Here is a 13,746-nt window from a genome sequence, read left to right on the forward strand (position 1 = left end):
ATTGGCATAAAAGGCTCGAACAGTACTTGCATTCGCGCAATACTCGCCTTCAAACAAGGGACACCAACCAACCCCTTCTAGGCGCTCCAACAACAGAAACTCACCATACAGCCGCAGATCAACATGAGCCTCAAAAAGGACTCTACGGCCTTCATAGACTCCATGCAACAACTCTGCCAACAAGGTCCTACCAATAGGAGCTCGAGGATCGAGGTCCCGCTTGGTCTGGAATTCACGAGTGGCGGACGTGCTCGCGGCGGCACCTCTCGGCCTCCGCGCACGGGTTGGGCGGCTAGGCCCAGCTTCATCCACGGGCGCTCTCTTCTTCCCCATCAAAGAAAGAAGGGAGGAAATGGAAAAGATGGTCGTGATGAACTCAAAGAAGGCCATGAGAAATGAGAGAAAGAGAGAAATAGGAAGATGATGAAGCTTCCACACACTTGAGAGCCCAAAAGGGAATGTGAGAGCTCAAATGAGAAGGAAAGGAAGGGTAAACAGCAATGGGGGTGAGGGTTTTGAGATGGGATGATGGGGTTTGCACGAAAATGGAAGAAGAAGAAGATTTGGAGAAGATTGGAGAGAAGATTGAAAGAAAAGAGAGCTTGGGAGGGAGAGTTATGAAGGAAGTAGGGTATAGAAGATGTTTAAAATAGAAAACCATAGAGGGGTGGGCCACATAAGGCCTAAAATGCATCGGCCCGCGCCAGCCCGCCCGGCCTGGCCCGCTGATCGGCGAGCCCTCGCCTAATTGGCGATGGCATCGCCGGTCTCTGGACTGGCCGGCGATGCCTCACCGTTTGGGCGAGGTCCTCCTGGTCCCCCATGCTCAAAATGATGTGGTTCCCCCCTGGGCCCCACTGGAAATGCCCCGATCGGCCCCTTGCATGATTTGACGCCTATCGGGCCATTCGGGCAGAAATCTGATTCAAATAAAGATTCTTGAAGATTAAAGGGTTGAAAAGGGAAGATAGACCATCTAAACTCATTAATAGATGGTCTAGGAAAGGTTTCGGGTCATTGTGTGTGATCAGGAGAGAGAACAGACTCGATCTCGGTGAACGTTTTCAGGAAACTTTCGCCGATAGAAGCTACGGAACACAAACACACAATCTACAATAGACTCACACTCAAATACACTAAAGTGGCGACAACGTGCGGTGTGTGACCATAACCCAGGTCCGATTTAATCCAGATCATGCTCTGATACCAACTTGTAACGCCCTGAAATTCGGGGGTCAAGCATAACTTAGCTCCCGAGTTTCAAAACATCACTTATGCAACATATTCAATAATGGATGTATGTTGTCTGTATTAGTGCATAAAACATGAAATAGATTAAGCCAAATAGCAAATATAATTCAGGGATAAGTGAAGAAAGCAAGCGGAAGACTTATAGAAATATATATGTGTACAAGTGTAAATCCCTGAAGTACATATAGATACCAGGTCGAAATGTAAGTGTTATTATCAAAATTACAAGTATCAAAATTACATCATTTAATTCCCAAAATAAATTCCAGCATCCCGCGCATCAGAACAAGGCTCGCCAGAACCCTTCTGAAAACTGCATAAAAGAAAAAGTAGCCTCATCATCATCCATCTCCCGCTCTGCCTCAGAAGTCGCCTCAACATCTGCAACATCATCAGCTAAGACAGAGTCTGGTGGGTGTTTAACACTGCCCCAGAACGTGAGAGTGAGTGATCAACTCAGTGAAACAATAAAGCACAGGTTAACATGTTATCAGTTCAATCAAGCAGTAATGATAAAGCAGAATAAGTAAACAAGTCCTAAGTACTCTTGTAAATGCAAGGATGTATGCAGAATGATACGTGCCCTCACGCGTACACCCTCAGCGTCTTCATCTTACGTTACGCATAACACCACCTCAAAGTGCGCCACATCTACAAAGCACATGCAAATGCGGTGCATGAATATGATTACCAAGTTGTTATTAGTCCTTTTCATACAGCAGGATTGGGAAGCTAAGATACCTTCCTCATATCACCATCCAAACAGTGATCCATTCTAGGGTCGTCAATCCTAGGCATCTCATACGATCATATAGTTTCAGGTCGTAGCAAAGGGCTCGTCACCAATCAATGCACGCCTATCATACCTTCGTTACTACACCAAGGCTCGTCACCTCAATGCGGTATTCAGGCATGATCGAGGTTACTACAAAGGGCTCATCACCAATCAATGTAGGCTGACAACACGAATATAGTATCCCATACCACCATAATCGGCTCACGAGTTTAGTTGCTCACTGGTCACTACGGGGAGGCTCGTCACCCCAGCGTAGGCCGACAGCTCAACCACGGTGTCTCATACCACCATGTCCGGCTCATGAGTCTTAGCGGATCAAGGTACCAAGGTTAATAGGATTTCATCGGTAAGTCCGGTACCCTAGATTCAAGCAGTAGCGTCCATACATGGTGAACATACATCGGACAATCGGGTTACTTGACGAACTCGACTAGCACGAGCGCACGTTGGGTTGAACGGCATAGAGTGCGCAAGCACTCCGCGTGGCCAAACCACTGCCGACAACTCTAATATGACTCGGGTTCGTCTAATACGTCCTATGTGGCGAAAGCAACCTCAACCACGAACTTAAGGCCGATTTCCTGGACTAATGCATAGTCTCACACACATTACACTACAACAGATATTCGTAACTAACATTTAGAATAGTAATGGAACAACAACTCAAATCATGTAGTACGCAAGCATTTGAAGAATATCAACTTAACATAAATGTAAGCATAAATAAGACTTGAAATTAAATAACAAGGAATGTAACTTGCAAGAAGGAAATCATACACACTAGTGGGAGAGTTGAGAATCACTTCTCAACGCCCATACTAGGTTGAAATATCACACTTTAGATCATTCAGACATTTCTACAAACACTTAGAATACATAGTTCAACATATATGACGTATGTTGAAAAACACACATTTGGACAATTCCTTTTGCCAAGGAGTTGCCGCACATACCCTTAGCATAAGTACATAACAATTAATCATGGCAATCACATGTTCATATTTTATACGCATACGGTACTTTATATATACACATAGAATACACAAATCTCGAAATAACACATGCATATCAGGAACGTAAAGCAAACATAACATTTGGCGTGTGAAATCTCATCCATAACAAGAATAAATCATTAACTGGCATTGAAAGCCTTGAAAACCATAACCTATACACTTAAAGTCCGCACCTTAAGTCAGAAAAGAACACCGAATTGATTTCAGACGAGTTGTGTTCGTCAACGGCGATAGAATACCCTAAAGCAAGGATAGAAATGAGATACAACAACACCAAGACTATTCTAAGCTCTAACACGGATTAGGGTTAGGTTAACTTACCCAAAGATGAACTCAGAATCGTCAGAATAATGATTCAAAGTGAAGGTTCAAGGATGTAGAAGAACGGGAAAGAATCTAAGATGATTCACCAACTTCTCTCTCACTTTCTCTCTCTTTTCCTCTCTCTCACTTAGCTAGGGTTAGGAAATTCGTATGGAAAAGGGAGCTAGGGTTTAAGGACTATAAATAGGCCTAACATTGATGAAAATAACCCCAGGGCCAAGGTATACTTAGGGTATAACCAAAACCCGCCTCTCACTATCCAACGAAGCACTTTCGGTGGGCCTATAACCACGAAAGGTCGGACTTAAGCTCACTGACCATGGATCTAGGTCAAGCTGAGTTTTCGTACCAACCAGATCTTCAGATCAGCCGTGGCAGACCACACCCAATTCAACGATCACTGAATCTCGATCAGGTCCACAAGCACAAGGACATGCCTGGGCCACCTTCCCTGATCAGAGGGTGAAATTGGGTCAGAATCCAACGGTCAGATAGCTTAAAATCATCGCGCAAGCGACACGACTCAGATTTCATAAAAGCTTAATAAATTTCCAACCGTTCTCACACTCTTCACTCCGAACTCAATCAAATCGACCCAGAATATCACATGGATTTGATTTTCGAGGTGATGGTCAAGCCCAACATGGTGACCGCAACAGCCTAAGATCACCGCTATCGGACTTTCGACGCGCGGTTCAGGTCCGATCCAAAACTTCCAAAAATTCCCCAGAACAACTGGATATAGCGATGGATCCCAGATTTCAGAGTAACATAGCGCTAACTAATCTGCAAGTTTTGAGTCATGCAGATCCAATTTAAAGTAATTGATGCAAATTTCACAAGCAATCGAGTATAGCGCTAATTACCCTAAAAGCAACTACTTAAGGAAAGATTAGCACAAAAATTCTCGGGTCATTACATAGAGTTTTCAAGAACACTGCGGTTCAAGATCTGGAACCAGATAAGTCTAAGAACTCAAGACCTAGTTTAATAAAAGTTTGGTATGTCGAGTTCAAGCTTTGAAGATTGCAAGAATTAAAGCTACTGAAGTGATCGATAGATTAAGTGTTCATATGTTCTATCTCACAAGGTATGATTGACCTAGATTGACCTTAGATCATGATTAGATCATTTCATACTTTCGGTCAATTATTTTGGTCATTTTATAAGTGTAAAATTTTGTTCTTTCGACTAGCCCTAGCACTGGCTCGACCAGTCCTAGTATTTCCTCGACCAATCCAGGATTTGTTATGAATTTTCAAAATTTTTCTATTGGTCTACGACTAGTCCTGGAAACTGTTCGACCAGTCATGTGAATAGTGCTCGACCAATCATGTAGTGCTCGACTCATTTTCCAGAGTGTAATCTGGACTCACATGACCAGTCATGTGGTATCCACGACCAGTCGAGCAGGCCACTCGACCAGTCGTGGGACCCACAAGGTCAGTCATGCAACTAAAAAATCTTATCGCACTAGAATTTTTGAAAATCTATTTGGATAAGGCCAGTCGTAGCTAACCAAAGGCCAGTTGTGCGAACTGATTTTTCACCTATAAATAGTGCTCGAATTTCAGAGTTTTCTATTCAATTCTTTTCATTCTTAGGCAATCACTTTGAGATTATTTTGAGTATATTCTAAGTTATTTTGTGCATATTTTATATTCTTTAAAGTAGCTCTCGTAATTTGATTTTGAATCTCTATTCCATTCTTATATTGAAAAGAGATATTCAATTTACCCTTTCTTGAGATCAAAATCAATACAAAGCCCTTGCTGATTTAATTAAAAATCATATAGACTTAGAACCCTATACACTTGTGAGACTGAACGTTGAATATCTACGTCGTCATCAAGTTGATTCTACCAGTCTGCTTCAAAATATTCATACAGATAAGTATTTTATTTTTTCTATAATTCAATTCCTTTTTAGTTTGTGATATTGTTCCAGAAAATCTCCATTTTTGGTTTGTCTGAGGTGATCTAGAAAACTCAGAGTGGGGAATTTTTAAATTGTGTAAGCCCACTTGAAAGACATAATTGTGAAGGCTTTAGGTGAACCTTGAAAAACCTATTTTGGATTAGTGAATGCTAATATCCCGAGGGAGTGGATATTAGGAGTGGAGTAGTGTGGCTGTTGTTTAACAGTTGGTGTACACACAAGTGAACCACTATAATTCTCCGTATTTGGTGGATGTGTGGTTGATTTCTTTATCTTTTATGGTTTAAGATTGTGGGATGTATTTGTGGATGTAAATGTTGTAATCTTTAATTTCAGCTTTGTGTGGTAAATGTTGTAATAGATTAGATTCGATTTCTTTCATATCCTCTTGAGTTTGAGTTTTTGATACTCACCCACGTTCTAGTAAGGTTGTCCTGCCATAAACTATTGGTTTTTTGTGTTAGGTTGTCCTTAAAACCAAGTTTGTATCAACCTCTCAATACTTGATTTTTGAGGTTGTTATTTCCTTTGGTTATTTACATTTTATTTGGTTATCTTGTTATTTATTTTTCGCTTGTTAGTTTTTATTTGGCATAGTCCTATTCACCCCCCTCCCCCCTAGGACATATAGCTCGGCCTTTTCAAGTGGTATCAAAGCCTAATAGCTTATTTATTTTGATTTAATTCTTAAGTTAACCGATCTGAGCTTTTAAGATGTTAAATTTTGATAGCCTTTCTATCACTAGGCCTCCACCTTTTGATGGCTCTAATTATGCTTATTGGAAAGCCAGAATGAGAATATTCTTGAGGTCTATTGATGAGAATGTGTGACAAGCCACAGTAACTAAATGGACTCCACCTACTATTGAAGTTCTAGGCCTTAATGGAACTAAAACTCTAAAAGTTATAAAAGTTGCTCCTTATAGCACTTGGACCACTCTTCAAAGAAATGAGAGTAGTGCTAATGCCAAGACTTTAACTGCAATCACTTGTGCACTATCACCAGATGAATTCAAACGAATTATATCTTGTGATACTACGAAACAAGTCTGGGATATCTTAGAAATGACACACGAGGGTGCGACTACTATCAAGAAATCTAAACTACAAATCCTCACCACTAGGTTTGAGGAAATACGTATGGAAGAAAGTGAAATATTCATGGACTTCTATATTAAGTTGAATGACATAGTCAACTCTATGTGGGGTCTTGGAGATAGCATCCCAGAAAGCAAAGTTTGTGCAAAGATACTACGCTCACTACCTGAAAAGTTTAATTCAAAAGTTACAACCATTCATGAACTTCGTGATACAGACCATATGTAGGTTAAAGAACTGGTTGGTTCTTTACAAACCTACGAGTTAAACTTTAAAGCTCCGAAAGGTAAATCTATCACCCTTAAATCTTCTAAAAGTATTTCTCATGAAAATAACAATTCTGATTTAGAAACTTCTGAAGATGATATGGCCCTTCTAGCTAAAAAGTTTTACAAGATTTTCGAAAGTAAAAAGAGGGTTGATGTTCAAAAACCTGTTGAAAGAAAAGATCAAGATCTAAAAATTGGAAATCTTTAAAAGATAGCCAAGCTACAACTGTCGTGAATATGAGCATCTAGTGAATAAATGTCCTAAAAAGGACAAACCTAAAAAGAAAGGTATGTTGGCTACATGGGATAAATCTTCCTACTCTGAAGCCTCTTCTAAGTCAGAAGATTCTGAAACCGAGTCGGGTAATGATGTTAAAGCCCTGATGACTCTAGCCAAGTTCACTTTCTTAGATAAGGATACAACCAGTGAAGAAAATCTGGGAAGTGATCATGAAAATGATGAAGAACTTCAGGATGCCTATGATGCCTTATACAGGGAAAGTTGTAAAATAGCTATTAAATTAAAACTACAGAAAGAAAATTTTTTAAAATTGAAAGAGAATTTTGATAATCTGGTTTTGGAAAAATCACACATTTCAGATTACTTTGAAAAAACTAAGTGTGACTTAGATTTCAAAACATCCCAAGTTGAAATTTTAAAATTTGAAAATAAAAATCTAAAACTAGAAGTCTCTTCACTTTTGAGTTTGAAGGACACATGGAGGTATAGGTGACCCTAAATTAGAAAAACTTCTATCTGGATCCAAAAAATGTGGTGATAGATCTGGATTGGGCTACGATAAAAATACTCCTCCCAAATATAAGAATACTCCTCCTAAATTTGTTAAAGGAGAGTCTTTTAACTCAAAAGGGAAAAGTCTAAATCAAAATATTTCTAAAACGACTAAAACTTTTTAGTCCTTAAATCCTAAAAAGAACCATATCAACTATAAAAATCAGAACCGTAATTCTTTAGCTGAGAAAATTGTAGACTTGCTTAAGGAGCTCTTAAAATCTAACTCAGTGGGTAGGATGTATAACAATTATAATCAGAAGAAGACTAATTATGCTCTTAAACCCAAAACTGTAATGAAATGTGTTCCTAAGGTTTTTTTTTTTTTTTTGTTGCTCACACCGCATTCAAAGCCACGAGCCATTCAAAGTGGTACTTGGATAGTGGTTGCTCCAGACATATGATAGGTGACAAAAGTTTGTTCACCAGTCTTAAAGACATGACTGATGGTTTAGTCACATTTGATGATGGTAGCAACTGCAAAATTGTTGGTCAAGGTACGATTCAACTCCCTAACCTCCCTCTTTTTTAGAATGTTTTATATATAGAAGGTTTAAAACATAATTTATTAAGCATTTCTCAATTTTGCAATAATAATCATAGTGTAAAATTTTCAAACCAAAAGTGTGAAATCTTAAATAAGAATGGTTCTGTAATATTAATTGGTCACAGAACTTCCGAGAACTGCTATATAGCTAGTGACTCAAGCTCATCTAAGTTATCATGTTACATGGTCCATACCAATGAGACCGAGCTATGGCATAAACGTGTAGGACATGTACACTACCGCAACTTGTATAGATTGAGCAAAAGTGAATTGGTAAGAGGTCTACCCAAAATAAAGAAAGTGGATAAGATATGTGGCGAGTGCCAGATTCGTAAACAAACCAGAAGTATTCACAAAAAGATAATTCCAATGTCACATCTAAACCACTCGAACTTCTCCACATGGATCTCATTGGACTAACTAGAACGGAGAGTCGAGGTGGCAAGAAGTATATTCTGGTCATTGTAGATGACTTTACCAGGTTTACTTGGGTAGTTTTCTTAAAAGAGAAATCTGAAACTTTCGATGAAGTAAAAAAGGTACTTAAATGTATCCAAAATGAAAAGGAGTTACAAGTCACTAAGATCCATAGTGATCATGGTTCTGAGTTTGAAAATAGGAGTTTTGAAAAATTTTGTAGTGACCAAGGAATATCACATGAATATTCTGCTCCCAAAACAACACAACAAAATGGGGTAATGGAAAGGAAAAATAGGGTGCTTCAAGAAATGGCTAATGTAATGTTAAATAATATGAAGCTTCCTAAAAATCTCTGGGCTGAAGCCGTAAATACTACTTGTTATATAATTAACCATGTTTACATTAGAAAATCAAATAATAAAACAGCTTATGAGATGTGGTTTAATAAGAAGCCTTCTGTCAAATACTTTTGAGTTTTCGGCAGTAAATGCTATATCTTGCGTGACCGAGAACATCTGGATAAATTTGACACCAAAAGTGATGAAGGAATATTTTTAGGGTATGCTCTGTCACGCCCCGAACTCGGAAACCGGGCTCACAAAATTCTCGATCGCCGAATCCGGCACCGACAGCCTCCGTAGAACCCCATTCTCGGATCCCGGCACCCATTCACCAGGTTTCGATCCTGGGAGACTACAAGGAGGGTTTCAAATCATCAGTCTGAGTCATAATGAGCATAACCAAAAGCATAACCCACAAACAATAACCATAAGAACACCACCACAAAATCCACTATGATCAAAAACTTTTTAGTACAATGCGACAGAAAGGGAAAATACAATGTAGAGCAAAAGATAGAAACTCCAAAGCTCGTCTGCACGGTCCAACTACGGCGAGACTATGGCTGCGACTGCATCCTGGCGTCACCTGCACGCATCAATCGTGCATAAGCTTATAGAAAGCTTAGAGGGTGGTGTAAGTATGTGCGCAATAAGCGTGCTCAAATGCAAGGTAAGAGTAATGCGGAATCATGGCGATGAGTACATGAATGCAATCAGCCGTACCAAGGCTATGCGGTGCAATATATGAATGCCATCGGCCATAATACGGCCATGCGATGCGAGATGCAACTCAAGCATGCCAATCCTCATCATGTATCAGTACAGTTCTCATTCTGGATAATCACTGGGGTTCAATACACTCCAAATGGCACTGTCGCTCTCCTAGCCGCACAGTCCAAGTGAGCGTAAGAAACCTCACTATCTGCCTGACCAATAGTCTGCCAATACCTATCCGGCACGTCGATAGCGGACCCATTCGCGAGCTGGTCAAACTCAGCCTAGTATTGCCCCCTACCCTCGGGCGAGTAAGGCCACACTCCTTTCCAACCGACCACGACACAGTGGGAGACGCGGCCTCCTGGTATTCGGCCCTCATGCGCTCATATATCCACTCGGTCTCGACGTTGGAGTCATCCTCTGGTACCATCGGGTTTAGGGATTTTCACCCAGGGACTTTCACCTAGGGACATCTATGACGCCCGTATGCTAGAACCAAATATTTTCGGTTTCCAATCCTGCCATCCACGATGTGTCTGTGGAGGCTATGGCCCTGATGTGGCTAGGGCATACAGTAACTACAATCACACAAATGCAAGTGCATGAATCACACTATTAGTCATGCAACAGCCCTGTATATACCATGCACTTATATGAGGCAACTCCGCCTATCAGGGAGCCTATAAACAGTCTATCCAAAGGTATATGCTATGATCGGTCATTCCTCACATCAGGCATACATATGATGCGAATGATCATGAATCATGCATCTATACTAAACATGTAATAAGAGATGGGTTCTAGGTATAATGGAGATGGGCCTAGACGGCCTACTTACCACAAGTTTGGGCCTATCAGTGGGCCTTAGGGAGAGCTATAATGCAGACATTTAACCAATATTATCAATGTGGACGTCAAACCAGCATTGCTCCCAAGGCGTGGTGAAAAGGCCAAGCTATATGTCCTAGAGGGGGGGTGAATAGGACAATGCCAAATAAAAACTTATAACAGCGGAATAATAAAGAAAATGATAGCCAAATTAAATAATAATGCAGGAAAGAAAAACAACCTCAAAATTCAGATCTTGAGAGGTTGATACAAACGTTATTCTAAGGACAACCTTACACCAAAAACAGAGTTTATGGTAGGACAACCTTATTTCTAGAAAGGTCTTTGTATCAAGTCTCAAATCGAAGAGGAATACAAAAACAAATATGAACTGAATTGAAATAACTTGTAATTAAAGATGTATTGTTCTAGGGACAGCCATACACCATAAAAATGGCAGGGCAACCTTGCTGGAACAACTTTCAAATGAAATTGAAAAACAAGCTTATAAAGGAATAGCAGAAAGTAAATTCTAAGCTATTACAACATTCTCACAAAGCTTGAAATAATTACAACATTCACCACCATACATACATCCCACAAAAAGAATAAAAAAAATTAAAAGAATAAAATAAACAACCACAACATAAAGGATTTATAGTGGTTCGCCTGTGTGTTCACCAACTGTTATCCAACAGCCACACAAAAAGCTACTCCACTCCTAATATCCTCACACAGGGGATATTAGCGTTCACTAAAAATAGGTTTTCCCAGGTTCACCCAAAACCCTTACAATTGTGTCTTTGTATGTGGGCTTACACAATTAAAAAAACCCCACTTCTGAGTTTTCCTGGCTTTCCTCAGATAACCAAAATAACAAGATTTTTCTGGCAAATCTTGAAAGAAACCAAAATAATAGAAAGGAATTTACAATATGTAAAATACCTGAAAATCTCCTTCGTTGTAGCAGCCCGGTAGAACCAAATCAAAGTAGATGATTGAATGTCCAAGTTCAATGTCCAGTACTTGATTACAATGGTTCTAGTTCTAATAGATTTTAAATTAAACCAAACAGGGCTTGCCTTAATTGATTTTGATTCCAAAGAAAGGGAATAACAATTCCTCTTTTCAAATCAGATTGGAATAACAGAAACAAAATCAATTAAAATAAAGCTAAGGAAAGAAGATATTAAATAAGCACACTTAGCTTAAATGGAGCACAAAATTATCTCTCAGAAGTTCGACGAAGATTGGCTTGAATACTATAATTAAATCGATGATTTCTTTTGAGATTCGTGCTCTATTTATAGGTGAGAAGATCAGGTCTTCGACTGGTCTAGAGTGCTCTTCGACTAGTCGAAGCTATAACAGATATTTGAAAGATTAGGCGGGATAAGCGCAGACCGTTCTACGACTGGTCGTAGCACTCCTACGACTGGTCGTAGGTCACCTACGACTGGTCGAACAGATTCCTGGACTAGTCGAAGGCTAACAGATTTTATCCGGAATATGTAACAAACTTACGACTGGTCGAGGATTTTCTTAGACTGGTCGAAGCAAGTCTAGGACTAGTCGAAGAAGCCCTAGGACTGGTCGAAGAACAGACCAATCACATGAAAAATAACATTCGACTTATGTATCCGAAATGACCTACTTCTAAGGTCATCCTATGGTCAAACAAACCTCAATCATGAAGTATGGACATTGAAACAAGAGACCATGAAGAATGAGCCTTGAAGTCTTGATGTAGACTAAACCTTGAGGTAGCTCAATCATGAAAGTGGCTTGAGTTTCAGCTTGAGTCTTGAGTTCAGCTTGACTTTCAACTTGAGTCTTGAGTTCAGCTTGAGTCTTGCCTTGTACTTTCTTTTTCTTTTCAGCTTGAGTCTTGTTTTGTGAGCAGCTCTTGCATTCAAGATCTTGAGTCTTGTACTTGAGAGCTTTGCTTGATGTGAGCTTAGCTTGTTCATGTATGTTGATCCTTGAGAGAGCTTCACTTAAGCAGGTTATATATAACATAACAGTGATTTTGGCACCACAAATTTGACAACACACAGGGATAGAAACTATAACACTTACACGTGGCCCGTTATAAGTGTCAATACATATGCTATGGTGGAGTCACACTATAAGGGACATTATGTTCATCCTATTGGGCCTTGACCCGTGGGCCTCCAGTACATCAAATGGGCCTCATAATACGGGCCTAATACAAATCAAGGCGGGCCTCAACAAGGACCACTAATACATGAAGATGGGCCTCCACAATGGGCTTTAAATTATCTCCAACACAGTTGGACAGTTGGATGAAACACATACATCATGATGGAGCCCACACTAATAGAGGGCGTGATTTACAATACATACATAGGCGGATCCTAAGTAGGACTCACCATAATGCTTGTTCTCCACCCAGCCTAGGGCCCAATATAATGTTTATTTTCCACCCAACTTAGGGCCCATTATAATGTTTATTTTCCACCCAACTGTTCATAAGATCATGTGGACCAGGGTAGGGCCCACTAAAATATTTATTATCACCCAATCTATTCATAAGGTCACGTGGGCCTGAATAGGGCCCACTGCAATGTTTATTTGCCACACAAAATGGGCCCACTGTAATATTTATTTTCCATACAACCCGTTGACAGGGTGGTGTGGACCAAGGGCCCACTGATATGTTTATTTTTTTTTTCATACAACCTGTTGGGCCACGTGGTGAAGGGGCCCACCGTAATGTTTATTTTTCATCTAACCTGTTGGGCCGGTCACGTGGGCAGGGAGCCCACTATGACGTTATTTTTAACGTCCAACCTGTTGATAAGGTCATTGGACCTTGGGGCGGATGTGGGGCCCACCGAAATGTGGTTCACAAATCTAGCCCATCCATTATGTGGGTCCCATCTAAATGACGGTACAGACCAAGTTTCAGCAACATCCAAAACTCAGGTAGGCCCCACCAAGTAATTTTATATGTTTTGGCATGTCTTCACATGATTTTAAATGGTATGGCCCACATGAGTTCCGTATAAGGCCGATTTTTGGGATGAACGGTCAGTCCATGGGGACCCATCAAATGCACGGTTTGGATGGTCGAAAGGCATCAAGGTGGGGCCCACAATTGGGTCGTGAGGGCCTGCTCGGTCCGTCCGCCCGTCCTCTGACAGCGGCAGCAGCAGACGCTGCTGCCTCTGATTCAAATTAAAAAAAAAAAAAAAACCAATGTTTCGATGGTTTTTGATAGATGGGGCCCACTACAGACGAATCCATCCCAGCCATTGGTCCCTGTGGCTCGATATAATCCCATCGAGTCCAATATTGGGCTGTTTCAGATATACAGGAGCATTAGGGAGTAAATCAAAGGTAAGAAACTCGTTCGCTATGCTATGGCCCACCATAAGTTCAGATTGA

Source organism: Magnolia sinica, chromosome 11, assembly GCF_029962835.1.
Source record: "Magnolia sinica isolate HGM2019 chromosome 11, MsV1, whole genome shotgun sequence".
Classification (NCBI taxonomy): domain Eukaryota; kingdom Viridiplantae; phylum Streptophyta; class Magnoliopsida; order Magnoliales; family Magnoliaceae; genus Magnolia; species Magnolia sinica.